This window comes from Montipora foliosa, chromosome 7, assembly GCF_036669935.1.
Source record: "Montipora foliosa isolate CH-2021 chromosome 7, ASM3666993v2, whole genome shotgun sequence".
In the NCBI taxonomy this organism is placed as follows: domain Eukaryota; kingdom Metazoa; phylum Cnidaria; class Anthozoa; order Scleractinia; family Acroporidae; genus Montipora; species Montipora foliosa.
Window position 1 is genome coordinate 5,587,733 of NC_090875.1, and position 15,000 is coordinate 5,602,732.

At 37.2% G+C, this 15,000-nt stretch overlaps 2 pseudogenes; one reads left to right on the forward strand and one right to left on the reverse strand.

The window, feature by feature from the left end:
• The window catches only part of LOC138010312 (uncharacterized), a 299,228-nt pseudogene that overhangs the window by 98,202 nt on the left and 186,026 nt on the right, over positions 1-15,000 (forward strand).
• The window catches only part of LOC138011071 (uncharacterized), a 7,987-nt pseudogene continuing 5,050 nt past the window's right edge, over positions 12,064-15,000 (reverse strand).

The following is a 15,000-nucleotide window of genomic DNA, read 5'->3' on the forward strand; positions in this document are numbered from 1 at the left end:
ACTGCAGGATTAGCCTAATTTCTGTGATATTACATTTTACACACCTTTGCAAGACACTTCCTAATACTCTTGGATTTGTGCCATATGTCAAGACTATGGAAAGCCAATGTGAAGTTGTCCGCTAAATAAAACAAAATGACACAAACAATACCATTCAAATGGTTCCATCTGTATAACAACACACTTCCCTTATTCATACAGTGCTTTCAATTTTTCAAGTAGGTGGCTTTCCTCTGAACAGCACCCGTCGGAGTAATATGAGAAGCCCAGGAGAATTAAGTCTCTCTGGAGAAATTTTAGCATACATGTAATACCTCCCAGAGCTCCAGCGTGTGCTGGGTTCTATTGAAAGCTCTGCTTATATGATAATTCTGTGGTTAAATGTTCAATGTTGTAGAGATCTGGTGATTTCTTTTCATTTGAATTCAATACCATAGTTATTACAGCTAACATACACATGAAATGAAAGCAATAAGTATTACTGTGCTTTCAGTAAAACTGAACCAGAAGAGAACCATTACAGGGAAAATTTATAAAAGACATTCACAGATAACCTAACTACCGTAAATTATAGATTACAGTTATGCCTTTCAACATCAGGGGAGTCCCACCATTCGACTTAGCAATCAACTTTTTTGTGGTTGTTGATGCATCTGATACTATTTTCAAAACATTGAGGGTTTGACAAAGTCATTGCAATGCATTCTGCAGGGCTGCCTTTTCCGTATTTCCTGACGCCAAGCCCACATGGTGTTTGTCACAGACTCCACACATCAACCTCCTTACTGCAAAACTGTTAAAATATCTGCTCCTGCTGCCATGTCCACCACCCATTAATAGCAGGTACAAAATACAGCCTTTGCAACCTGTAGAAAGTTGACTCGGAAATAAAAGACAGACCTAAGAATTTTGTCATTTTCTCAAATGTGGCAAAATTATTGCCTGAAGCAGGATGGATGCTGCTGTCTGTAGGTTGTTAGATTTCATTTCATTGACATCTCTTGATGACTCAAATCTTCAAACCAAAATTTATCGCATCGGTGGGTTACCATATTTTCTTAACTATGGAGCTCCGCTAACTTAGTAGTGTCTTAATACTCACTGTGAATTCATGAAGGGGTCATATATTTTTTCTCAGTGAGAGGGTATTTATGATTCATTCTATGGCCTGTGCGACTGTTCATCTCCCAGTGAAGCATCCACAGTGGTCTCTAACCCTTGATTATTACCCGAGTCAACCGAAGAATGCTCAAAATTGAGAACAGTAGTACGCTTTTAACAGTTGATGTACAGGTTAATTACTAAGTAAAAACATACTCAAATACTGTTTCATGTCCCGAAACTATGGGGAGCCAAATCAGACAAAATTATTGTTATACTATTGTTAGGCATTACTCTGTTGTTATTAGGCATTGCCTTGTTATTATTGTGGTCAGCAGGTTTACACATTACAAACTTCACGAGGTATGAAACGAGACAAACATGGTGGAGAGGAACGTGAGTGAACTGAAAGATCTGCTTACTAAAGCCATGAAAGCAATGGAAGGGCTTGCTGACAATGAGGAGGGAGACGGCAAAACTGAAAGACGAACTGATTGCTCTTCAAATCAGTCCACAAGCAGCAATTACAAAACCGAATTGGAGTGACTATTTCCCAACATGTACGGCAAGAAAAGGACATCCTTGACAACTACTCATACAAAGTTCTCCAGCAAGAAATATCCCAGCAGTTCCTTGACAAAGAAAGGAGAAAACTGTAACAAGGAAGTTTGTCTGTTTGGTGGACAAAAGTCAGATGGATGTTCGAACACTTTCCTTGGTGGTTTAGGTGAGAAAAAAAATTGCCCTTCCAGTGGACGGTGAATTTCCTCAACTACATGCGGTTTTGATGGATTCTTTTCCGAGGCTCTCTGACGGTGGAGGGTTTGAATTGATGTACACGGTACCCAGAAAACGCGATTTACACCTTCTTCCCACTGGCCCTCAAGGGAACATACATCATACATCTCGCAGTTTATTTAAAATTGATATTACCGCTGCTCAAGTCCATACGAACCCCACGGTTTTCGAGGAACTATGCCATTCCTGTTTGCAATTTTTGTTCATGGACAAGTTGAGGGAGCACATGAAGGTAAGAAGTGCAACTGGAATTGCTTGATGTTTAGAAATAGAATACATTTGTTGAAAGAAAGACCGGAATATCCACATGTCACAAATTATTGTCGCTGATTTAATAGCAGATTTTTCATGGTTTCAAGGCCAAACTCGGCTTAAAAGAACAGGAAGCCTGTTCACCCCTCTGAAATGACCCAACCTGTGGATGGGTCATGCCATTTTTTATCACCAACCCCCTCCCTTGAAGAAGGGCGACAGGGGTACATAAGAATTTAATGACCCAATGTGTGTGACCAAAACCGTGACTGTGTGTTGCAATATTTTGGCAATATTTTGAGTATGTTATTTTATGGGGTAGGCTCCAACATTTCAGTCCTGTTTCATCATGTCATATTCACATGAGTTGCAGAAAAATGCCTGCCCCCAAAGCCATGTTCCCCCGAAAATATTACATGAAAGTCAAGGTTGCATTTATGTTTCTCGGATAAATTCACTGAGTGATGCACAGCAATGTTCGTAGGACCACGAGCTACATCTGCAACCCCTCCCAAACCCCTTCTCCCATTACACTGCCCACAGGTTAAGGAAATATCCTCCTGTTGTTTGCATGAATATGTACAGTGAAACAGTTCTATGCCCCCTTAAGTTAATGCGATATTTTAGTAGTGGGAGTATATTAACTTTAGGACTGTCTTAAGAGGAAAAAGACCTGCAACATCTGTTTAGAGCAAGTTGTTGATGATGCAGTCTCCCGAGCATGTTGCAATGATGTGTTTCACAGTGCTTGCTTGAACGAGTGGCATAAAAGCTCAGATGGCCTAGGATCTAAATTGTATCGCAAGGAGTTTAATGCATAGTTTGTAGTATGGTTATTTATAAGATACATATAGCTTTTGCCTTATTGTACATTTCCAGTATTAGATGAAAAATTTATATTCACCAACCAGCATTCATCCTGTTGTAACAACAATTGTTGAAAAGTACACTAAAATATTTTTGCCTTAACCTTTTCCCCCAGAGAAGTCATTGACTGCCCCATTCCAAACCAAGGACAATCAACACCACCAAGAAGACCATCCGAGAGTACAACACATGAATCATCGAGACAACACAGTGAGGCAAGTGACCAATTACCAAGGCAACTGGATGAAACAAGTGGCCCATTAGCAAGTAGCTCTAATGCAATGTCATTGAAGGAAACAGACAATATATTTCTTTTTTTATAGTTCCTTGTTTGATGATCAAATAACTATAGAGGTGGACTCTGATAACGAGCAAACTACTGATACATTTAGAGAAGTAGAAGTAAGAAGCATAGCACCTCACTTGTCGTTACAAGAAATTTTGTCAGACTTAGCTAGGGGAGTCAGTGAAAACAAAATTTCCAAATTTAATATCTGCAGAAATGATATTTGGGAGGGCACAAAAGGAGGTTTGACAAGGAGACCTTTTTCTCCTGGTAATAAGATATCTGTACGATTCAGTGATGATTTTGGGAGATCTGAAGGTGCTGTGAATTTGGGTGGACCTACACGTGAATTCCTCACTCTTGTTATAGACTGGCTAGCCAATTCTCAACTTTTCTGAGCCAAGGGAAGCAAAGTTTTTATCATGTACTGCTTCCTGTTTAGACAACTCGGAGTACCTGTATGCTGGGAATGTATGTATGCCTTGTCTGTATGTTGCTTTGGTCAATGGTGTAGATAAAGCACAGGCAACTGTAGACGATCTTTATGATCCTGAGCTAAAATCATCACTACAGAAGCTTTCTCAAGCTCAGGCAGTTCCAGATGCCTACGAAATGATGTCAGTCAGCGGGCACCCTTAACCACGTAAAGTCCATTAAGGACATTGTCAAAATGATCCAACAAACAGCCCATTAGTATACTTTGGGACAGGCATGACCAGCACTGGAGCAGTTTAAACAGGGATGGGTGTGTTAGAAGCAATAACAAATAATCCTAATGCTTTTACTGTAGCTTTCTGCCACTTTCCAGAGGAACTTGATGCACTAACATTCAGTGGTATGTTCACTGTTCTATACAGTGAAGAAGGGTCAAACAAAACAAGCAACAGAAAATGTAATCTTGTCTTATTGGCACAACTACTTGCAAGATACAGAAGATGGTGAAACAATAGTCACCTTAAGTGATGTGCTATTTTTCACTTCTGGGTTGAAACGATTACCGCCAGTGCGACTGGGATGGGACTTGGGTTTCTTCATGATCCAGATGACAATAACAATTTATCTCCAAAGGCAAATACATGTGGGCTCGTACTAAGTTACCCATTGTTCACAAATGATGTGACGCTTTTACAGATGCAATGAATTTTGCAATCGGAAACAGTAAAGGGTTTGGTTTTAGTTAATTTTACTGTCTAGACAGGGATTATTTTGTTCCTTATCTCTGTCTCTAGATTACACAATATCACTGTTGTAAGTGACTTCTTTTAAGTCCCTTGTTGAGTAAGAGAGAGCCACATTAGGGGTTACTTTGGCAAGTGGTGAAACTGCTGTTTGAAGGTTCTTGTAATGGCAGTTACCATCAATGGTGTACATTTCAAATTTGCTTATCAACGTTTCTTTGCATGCAGGTGTTAGTTGTTTGAAAAACTTAAAGGCCCAGAGGAAAATGTCCCAATTCACCTTTGAATGTAGACCTTTTCTTCAGCACAGGGTTGGGGTCTAATTGAATGAGACCTAACCACATCCCTAAAAGTCTTTGGCTGTTCAGTACTAGGTATGATTTCCTTCTGGCGGTTATTCCCAGCGTCATTCAATAAGGTTTTTACATTTTAGGTTACACACATGCAGTTCTTATGGCATGCACATTTTAAACAAAGTCATAACAGATTTTAGGGTGTCAGTTTCAAGTTGCAAAGTGTTAGTTAATGGTCTTGCTAAACATTTTGTCAAATTGTTGTTCTCATGAAATAAAGAGTTGCAATTGTATCTGAATACAGTTTTACTTTCTTATTGATGAACAAAGTGATAACACAAAACTAACATCATGAATGTGGGTCATAATACCAGTATGATCACGCCCACACTTTCCATAGCAAAACTGCGAGCAGGGCTCAAAAAAGGCTGTAAGGTCCCTACTGGGGACATCTAGGGCCCAGCGCTAAGCGATTTCAAAAAATTATTAACATTCATTACATCTGAAAGTTATTTTTATAGAACTAATGGTTTGAAACCAATCTGTCCAGATGTAAGTAGCAGAAGATGTAGAATTAAGAAATTTCATGTGGTGTTCTAAAAACTTACTGTTGCTCAAGAGCGGTGGTGATCGAACCCGAAGGTCGTGGGTTCAATTCCCACCCTGGTTAGAGTTTTTCTTTGTCCTCCTGTGGGCCCATTTCCATCAGTAGGGCTAACGCTCACATGGTTCATATCGGGTAGCAACTTAGCACTTCACATTACACTCTAATCTCTAAAGTTTAACTTTGTCGTCTGTTATTGAAAATTCCCGAAGTGAAGCTGTTCTTGAATCAAACTCTGTCAGAGGTTAAGAGTTCAGCTGCATAGGTGGCAAAAGGATCCTGCTGCACTATTTGAGTTTCTTGCCCACTTTCTCTTTTTTGCCACACTTGGGGCAGCCGCCAATTTATCTGACAAACTGCTTAACTCTAGGAATTTTGCCTCAACCTCCTTTTGCTTCCCTTATCAAAATTGAAGCATGAATAGTATACTTTTTGTATACAGAGAGTATACACCGTTTGTACCTCACTGTTGTGGTGTACATATTTAGTATACATCAAATATACATCAAGCAAAATTTCATCTTGCCATTTAAGACTGAGGTATACTATTTGTATATATCACCATTGCATCAGGGCTATGATGTATACTGTGTGTATACTACACACCCTCATTAACTCTGTGATGTATACTTCATGTATACATTACAGCTGCATTAAGACTTTAGTGTATAATTTTTGTATACAATGATTGTCCCAAATACCAAAATGTAACTTAACATCAAGAGTAACGTATACTTCGTGTATACATCTAAGCCATGCGATGTACTTGGTTTTCAACATGAGGTATATTTACTGTCTACATTGCTAAAACTGTCTGAATTTGCAACTGATATTGACGACAATACAATTTTTTCAATGATACACTTTGATATCATCACCATAAAATCTCAGTTATGAGTAGGTGCATGTGTAAAACATTGATCTTAGGCTCTAGTAATTTTATGTCAAGTTGTAAATGTTAACCAGTCTTACTATGTAATAACTATGTCACTTGCTACATTACATAGTTCAGTCTGTGTAAAGCATATGCCATTACTATTGCAATACTATTTAAAGGTCACATAGCTCTCAAATAGCTTTTTAAACACCATTGAAAATCTTCACATAGTTTTTAAATAGCTATATATTGACTATGCTATCTGAAGTCCAAGTATACTTTTCACTTACATAGTAAAATGCATACTATGCTTTTGGTATGTGATTATAAAGCATAGTTTTCACATAGCACATCAAATGAAGAAAAGTTTACATTGCTTTTACATACTGCTATCTATTTCCTATGGCTTCCTATGCATTTGCTATGTATTGGGATGAAATAGTTTTTACATACTGCACCCACATAAACAACCAGGAGTGTAACATTTCCATATACTTTACATACTGCTATCTATTTCCTATGTTAAAGCAAAGGCTTGCTATATACTTTATTTACCATGTCTTAAGGTAAAATAGTTTTTACATAGCACTTACTAAACAAAAAACATGAAAAAACCTTACATAGTCTATGTTTTGGACCTGTACTGCACCAACTAAAACAAACCAGGAGTTACGACATACATAGACTCTACATACTGGTATCTATTTCCTATGTAAAAGCAAAGGCCTGCTGTATATATTTACTATGCCTTCGGGTAAAATAGTCTTTACTTAGCACTCACTAAAAGAAAAAAAACAGGAATAAAAATCCACATAGACTTTACCTACTACATCTATTTCCTACTGTATGTTGTTTAACATAGAAATTAAGCAAATTCCTAGGATTTCCAAATCATGCCATCAGCAAAACTCAGTGAGTTGGAACTCTTGGAAGTTTTTGGGAATTGAAAGCTAAAAGGGCACTGTGCACTCGGAATATTCCAATCAATAATTCAACTTGAGGGTCACTTGAGTGAGTTGAAATTCTTGAGAATTTTGTGCAATAGCACTGAATGTGCCAGTGAGACAACAATCAAAGTTTGATGCCCTTTTAGGATTTGATTTCATGTAGTGCCTTGAAAAAATGACTTCAACTTCAACCTTCAATACATATACAATGTATAACATTTAACAAGGTTTGGTCTTATTCAAAGCATGCTAATATGTGAATATGATATCTTTCGAGTTAATTCACTCTTCGTAATACATGTATTTTGCTTAAAAAATGTCCTTTAAAGGCTCCAAACTTTGAACATAAAATCACTCTGTACACGGAGAAATGAAAAAGAAAGCTTTTATTCCGATGTATTCAATAGATTGTGAGAAATACCAATCAACGGATTACCTTGATCTCTGAGTCTCATAATCGGCCTTATTCCAAAAGGAACATGATGCATTACTCTTGAAAATTACACACTCCAAGTCAGCACTTAATTCTTTCCATGAACTCCAGTATCTTTCGAATCTTGCTCATTTAAAGTGAATCCGTAAAAAGATTGTCATCCTCCGCCATCTTGGACAACACGTAAGAGATAAGACTGGAAACTAGTGAGTCCTTTTTCGTTTTGGTCAGCAGTCAGCGGTAACCAGTCCAGCTCTTACAGGTTTTGCGCGGTTGTATTCAAACGTTTCATCTACGATCACGCTTTTGTGGTGACGATTTTTTGGTTAGTTTTACTCTTTAAATGCTGATCCACGCAAGGAAATACTCACAACAACTCAAGTTAAAAGGTAAGCGTTGTTGTTGTGGGAATAACATTTGATTTGATGCCTTATTGTCTTCAAAATGAGGAACGATTTACATGCATGTAGAATTCACATTTTCACACCTTCGAGTCAATTTGTGAAGTTCGGAGACTCAATTTGGCTTAAATGCTATAGCCCTGTAAAAAGAATTGGTAAACCTTTACAAGAATAATGAAGTTAGATCAAATGGTGAAGCAAATGATTTGGAAAAAAAGTTCTCATACGGCATAAGTTACATGTTTACGATTCACAGAAAATGCCTGAGAAAGCTATTATGGACGTTTGCAAGTAGAGACCCAAATTCATGAGTCTACTCTTCACACACTTTAATTGTAATAAAAATGATCAGTGATTTAAAGGAATCACTACATGCATCATTGAAGAGTATGTACTGTATTTTTTTTAGTTGCCGTGAAAGAGTATAAAGAGACAGCAAGGAAATAAGATCCTTTACAGCAGACAAAAATGCTTAGCAGCCAATTCTGCTTCCTCAACCAGTTATGGTTTGATGTATTTGGGGATCTCTCCTTGCAGACAAGTTTGTTATAGTTCAGTGGTTTATCTGAAATGTTTTAAAGCTTTTTTTGTTTTTAAATTTAAAACAAAAACTCAATCCAAAGATTTTGGTATGAATTAAATGTTTAGGTTCATGCAATAAAAAAATGTAACTGCTTTGAAATCTGTAGTCTATTTTTTTTTGTCTGTGAGCTACGGTAATAACTGTTAATAGCTTGACTACAATGGATTTTTTGTAGTTTCCAGCACATTTCTGATTTGCTGGAATATTATTTTATAGGAGCAGGATAATTATGTATGTGTTGTGTATTTTCTGTTTCGAATCTATGTAGAAATTATGTTGAAACTATTTTTATTTTTGGACACAAAAAACCCCATAACATAGCCTTTACATATGCTATGTAAAGGTTCCATTTGACTAGCTAAAACATACATGTAGCATTTCCTTTCAAAATAAATTATATAGATGAGGCATATGTATAACATAGGCTTTGAATAAGGCCTCTATATCAAATATATGTATATCAACTTACCATTTACATATGGTCGGTACATAGGATTTACATAGATTACACATAGTGTCTGGTTCTACAAGGGGGTGAACCTTGATACATGGTTGTGGCTGAGACGTCAATCCATTTCTCCCTTGTTAAACAGCCCCATGCATTTTTATTTCACATAATGTTAAAACGAAGAGTATGATTTCAGTCTAGAATGAAAATAAATTTCTGTCAGCAGTCAGTTATGATGACATTTGTGTTTGCTATTGCTATTGTATTCCTCCATGTTATACAAAGGTATACAAAATGTATACCCTGATGCCAACAACACTGACAAAGGCCTCAGTCCTGCAATAAGTATACTTTGTGTATATGTATACAAAATGTATACTTTTTGTGGTGTTGTCTGGTTACAAAATCTGCTAGTGCATTTACTGGTTTTTTTTTTGTGAGGTATGCCTTTTGTATACTTCAAGTTGTTCCAAATTACTACTACAAAAAGTATACATCAAGTGTATACTAAAAGTATACATGTAGTATACCTCTAGTATACCCAGTGTAGTATACTTCAGGTACATACTGTGTATACTTAAAGTATAGTTTGTTTTGTTAAGGGTTTGCTTGCCATTCTTCTCTTTGACTCCCTAGAAATCTTCCAAAATCTGAAAGAATGTGTGTAAATTTCATTTTATTTCCTTTGACTGTGAATTTCAAGAAAAGGAAATGAAACTGCTTAGAAACATTTACAACAAAAACTTAAACTACTTTAAACCCTATTACGAGTGACAATATGCTAATCCATTGACAATCACACCATGCTGAAGCTTTATATGACGATGAACTGATAAACTATGAAAATCCTGTGAATTAATCCATGGTAAATTCAATGGATTTTCAAAAGATTTTAACGGTATTTTCATGGGAAATGTCCCCCCTCCCCGGGAAAAACATGAAAAAAGCATTTAAAAACCCATAATATTTCAATTTTCATGCCCCATGAAAAGTCCTAAGTTGCAGGCAAATCCACGAAATACCCATGAAAACATCATGAAAATTGGGGATTACCTTTCACCGCCATTTAATGGCATTGAAAAAAGCCATGAATCCAACAACAATGATTTTCATGGTTTTTTGTTGTTCATGGCCCTTTTTAGGAGGCCACTGAATTCATGGCCCATGAAGAAAACCATGGTTATGCCATTAATATTGAAATATTAATAGATCATGAAAAGTTTTCATGGCTTTCTGATGGCTTATTGAGGACCTATGAAAAGTAATAATTTAATGACCTTCATGCGGTAAAAGAAGAAAAAAACTTATGTACCATGAAAACTACATGAAAAGTGCTTGACTGTTGACAATTCTTTTCTTGCCTCAAAATCATTGAAGCACTAATTGTAAATTAATGATGAAAACACTTACCAGATGGGTTGGAACATGTACAGGACTACAACAAGCAATAGATGTGTGGTAGATATTGACTTTATTCCACCCTTTCCATGGCATTAGGCAACACTATTTCTTCCAGAAAGAATGGAAAACTAAAGATGTTCCCAAAAGCATTCTCTCAATGGCGACCAAGAGGAAGCAAGTACTCTGAGTCACAGTTAAATGCTATCTGTGCATACCCTCAGTCAAAAGCTACAATCTATGAGCAATACTCCCTCTCACAGCTACCTTTATATTTCAAAGGAGCACCACAACAAGATACCAAGTGTTGTCTGCTGTTCTTTGCCTTGTTCTGGGGCAAGTCAGACACCTCAGGAGATGACGTTTGGTGTAATTGAGCGGTTATACCAGCATTCTTTTGCAGAAAAATCTTTCATGTCCGCAGCAGTCAGTTTGTACACAGATCCATGTTTTGATGCAAGCTGTGGTCTGTGGTGTGCAGAAAATAAAACAGAGAAAAGAATCCTGGTTCTTCTCGAAAACATTTCTCATCCCCTCACTATAGCGCTTGATACAATATCATTTGGTTTTAGATGTATATCCTTGATTGCCACGGAGTCAGTGAACATTAACTCAAGTCAAGTTTAAGCCACAAGTCAGGCTGGAATAAGTAAAGGCTGCATCTATTGTACATACAGCTGTTTGGCCACAGCTGCACGGGTTGGAGTTTTAGGTCTAAAACTTTAGATGGCACAAGTTATTTCAGAGCATTCAAATTCAATGGGAAAATTGTTTCCCAGATACTGTAGATCAGACAATTTTATGCGTCAGACTTTTATGAACTCGTGCTTTGCTTTGCTTCTGCACATAAAAGTCCTGATTAATTTTCATGTAAAAAGAGTATTGGAATTAGGCTACTATTAATTATATAAGGTCATGGATTGCAAGCTATTTATGCTTTATAGTATACTGCAAGTGTATATGATCTTAATTTTGGGTACCTATTGACAATCATATGGCCTTTTTTCTTTCATAGTAAGATGGGCCTTGTGCAAGTTATTATTTTAGCTCCAAATTCATGGTGTGATCATGATTATATCCATGAACCGATTTCTTAGAATTTCCATGGCCCATGAAATAAATGTAGGTGGTTTTCACGACCCATGAAATCCAGCATGCCATATATTCCATGGAATTTTTCACAACCCATGAAATCTACGTTATTATTGCTCATTTTTCATGACCCCAGAAATCCATGACTGTAATTTTCATGGCTCATGAAAACTTGTGGCAGATACTTCAGGGCAATTTCATGAGCCATGAAAATTCATCATCGCCTTTTCATAGAAAATTCATGGCCTGCAAAATAGACCATGAAAATGAAATCTCTATATTCAGCGCCCTGAAAAATGCTTTGGTGTGTTTTTTCATAACTTTGCAGTTCATAGTGTATGCCAATAATAATAATTATTATTATTCAAATTTCATACACTGTACGAATTCTGATTGTCTGATTGGTTGATTTGTGCCACGTGACACTGAGTTATGACGAAACAACCGCCTTGACATCATTATCATGGTGTAATAGCCATGGTGTAAATTCAATACACCACTGTCTTTACATCATGGCTTCGGGCGACTCGAAGTTTGACGATTTGTCCGAAGCAGACATCGATTCCCTCATTGATGATGCAGTTCCTAAAAACACCAAGAAAGCAACTGCTTGGGGAATATCTGTTTTGAAAGGTAAGGTTGCTAATTTTAAATTTTTCATTCACACTAGTTGAACCTTATTTTTGCGTACAAAAATTTGGTTTTATCAACGGAGTTGATAATGTAAATTGGCCACCGTACAGAGATTCTAAAAGCTGACGTTTCGAGCGTTAGCCCTTCGTTCTGACGAAGAACTAACGCTCGAAACGTCAGCTTTTAGAATCTCTGTACGGTGGCCAATTTACATTATCAACTCCGTTGATAAAACCAAATTTTTGTATACTACTTCCCCACCGACGCAGCATCACAGTTTCTTTAGAAACTACCCCTTCACTTATTTTTGGGTGTTGTCAACTTGTTAAATTTTTTCAGAAAGTCATTTTAAACCTTTTTTAAGTCATTCGGTGTTCATTTAACAACCATGTTCGAGGCCGCCTCGTGCGGTATTGAAATTTCTCGTTCATTGTTAGTGAACTCGTGCAGGTAAATCCTGATAATTCACTCGCCAAGTGCGTTAACCTGTAATTATTATTTGAACTTCTTACCACTATAATTTTCAATTTTGGCTGTTTCCTGTTGGACACCATAATCACGAGTAATCTCTCCACATTCAAGCATACTATTGATGTACTGAAGAAAAAAAGGAACACAATATTGAAAAGGTAAAGATTACAATAATATGAAAGTTGCTAATAGTAGTAAGGAAAAACATTGTAATCTTAAATGTCCACTTGCCAATTTTCGTTCTTCCAAAAATGTGACATATCCCAGACCTAGTTGCCTTCCTGAACCAGGGCATTGTTTGTAATAATGTATTACTTTGCTCAGTGGCAGTGATCTCTCCACTATGGTGTCAAAATTCTTGAGAGCTTCTCTTTCAAATAACGCTGTGAAACAACCACATGAGAAAGAAAAATGAAAACAAAAAATTCCTTTGGAAAACACATTTTTGCGAGCATATCATTTTTAAGACAGTTACAGCACAACTCAATCGTACTGGGATAGTCTTCTCTGAAATTAGTAACAAACAAGTACAGTAATTTCTGGAAGGGAACCTGAAAAAGATGCCACTTTGATATTGTGCCTCTCCACTGCAGTTTGCTGGCCAGGTTTTTGTTTCAATGTTACCCGTGGAAATTCTTTGCAGCTTTCAGGCCCATGGCCTGACAAGGCTTGATTAAGTGCATGCAAGTAGCCTCAACGACCCCAACAGCTGCTCACAGTTACGCATTTCACAATGCCAAGAGCAAAGATGGATGCCCCTGAGGTCTTCTTCAAGGAGAAATGTAAGGTCATTTCTAAAACCTGTAGACCTAATTAGAAGAACATGAAACCACATATAAGAAACAAGACATTACCAACTATTTGTAAACCCGTGAATCAAAACACACAGCCAATGTTAGCTTTAGATCTTAGGCAGTCAAGATAGGTTTCATCAGGCTCTACTCCATGACGTGTGGGAATGGGAATCAAGTAAGTGCAGTTTAAATAATGATACTTGGCAATTAGTATTACCCCTACGAAAATTCTGGGTGCGACACAGGCAAGATTTGGGCCATAAAAAAAGAGACAATGGAACAGGACAAGTCATTGCGATAATTTGGCTGACACGAGCAAAACAAAACAAACAATAATTTAGCAAGAACAGACCAAGACATTTTTGTCGCCGTGTTTTCAAGATGACCTTACTTAGAGTGAATCCTGCCATGTTCAAGCCATAAAATAAACATGTGAACTCGCGATAGTTGAGCCGGACAATGCATTTACTTGTACCGCTGCAACATTATGATGGCGTTATTTTTAAAATCACTGCCATGTGCCTGTAAAGGAATTTGGCACTATGAATCGAAAGTTGCATGAAGTGCTGAAATCTTGCGCATGTGATAAAATATTTCATACAAAAAAATGCTATTAACTTTGAAGTCATAACTAAGATATTTATTCAATCTCAAATGGTTGAAATTGCTCTATACATATAAGAGAGTATCATTTGTAAAACCGCAGTAGAAAAAAAACACGAAACGGGACAGTACAATGCTAATTTTTTATGGAAAGCTAGTGATGAATTAATATATTTACACACACTTTGCACTGACTGCCTTCTTTTCTTTGGCCTCATTCCCTTCAGAATTTCATCCCCTTTGCCAAACGAACTTGTCGACAACATTTTCTCATAGATGTAACCGCAGTCCTCACAGCATGCATTTTATCATCAACACTCGAAAACTAAGGGATTAAAATAAGTCACGCGTTCGAGATATTTTTGATTTTTTGAAATTTTGTGAGACTGTCATCAAAGCTATGAAGACTGCTTGAACTTTAACATCGAGGAGAAACGACTGCTCTTGACACATCACTTTTTGAAAGACGAATCACTTGAAAGACCCTAACTGAAAAGAACAGGTGGCCCATTTTCATTGTTTATTTCATGCACAATCATTATCTTTCATCTAATCCTTGACATTTTTGCAAACCACATGAACTGCTGAGCGAATGAGACCACAAAAACAAAATACATCCAGAAGTCAGGCTCTTACCCAGGTGCTGGACCTCCACAGACGAGGCAAGTTGTTACTGGCTATTCGTGACAACTAAACTTTTCATGTGTGGAAAGTTACTAGAAAGTCATTTCCCAGCATTAACAGTTGTCTATTTTAATAAGTTGTCGACTGTAAAAAGTCTTTGATAACAACGTCCCTCGACCCTGGAGGGTCTGACAAACTATGAAGACACAGGACTGTATGTCCGGCCAATGAATAGCAACATAAGGATGTAGCAACTGAACTCCTTGCTACACGTTTTCACGGTTTCGCCGTGAGTTTTTGATTTTGCCATGAGCTTT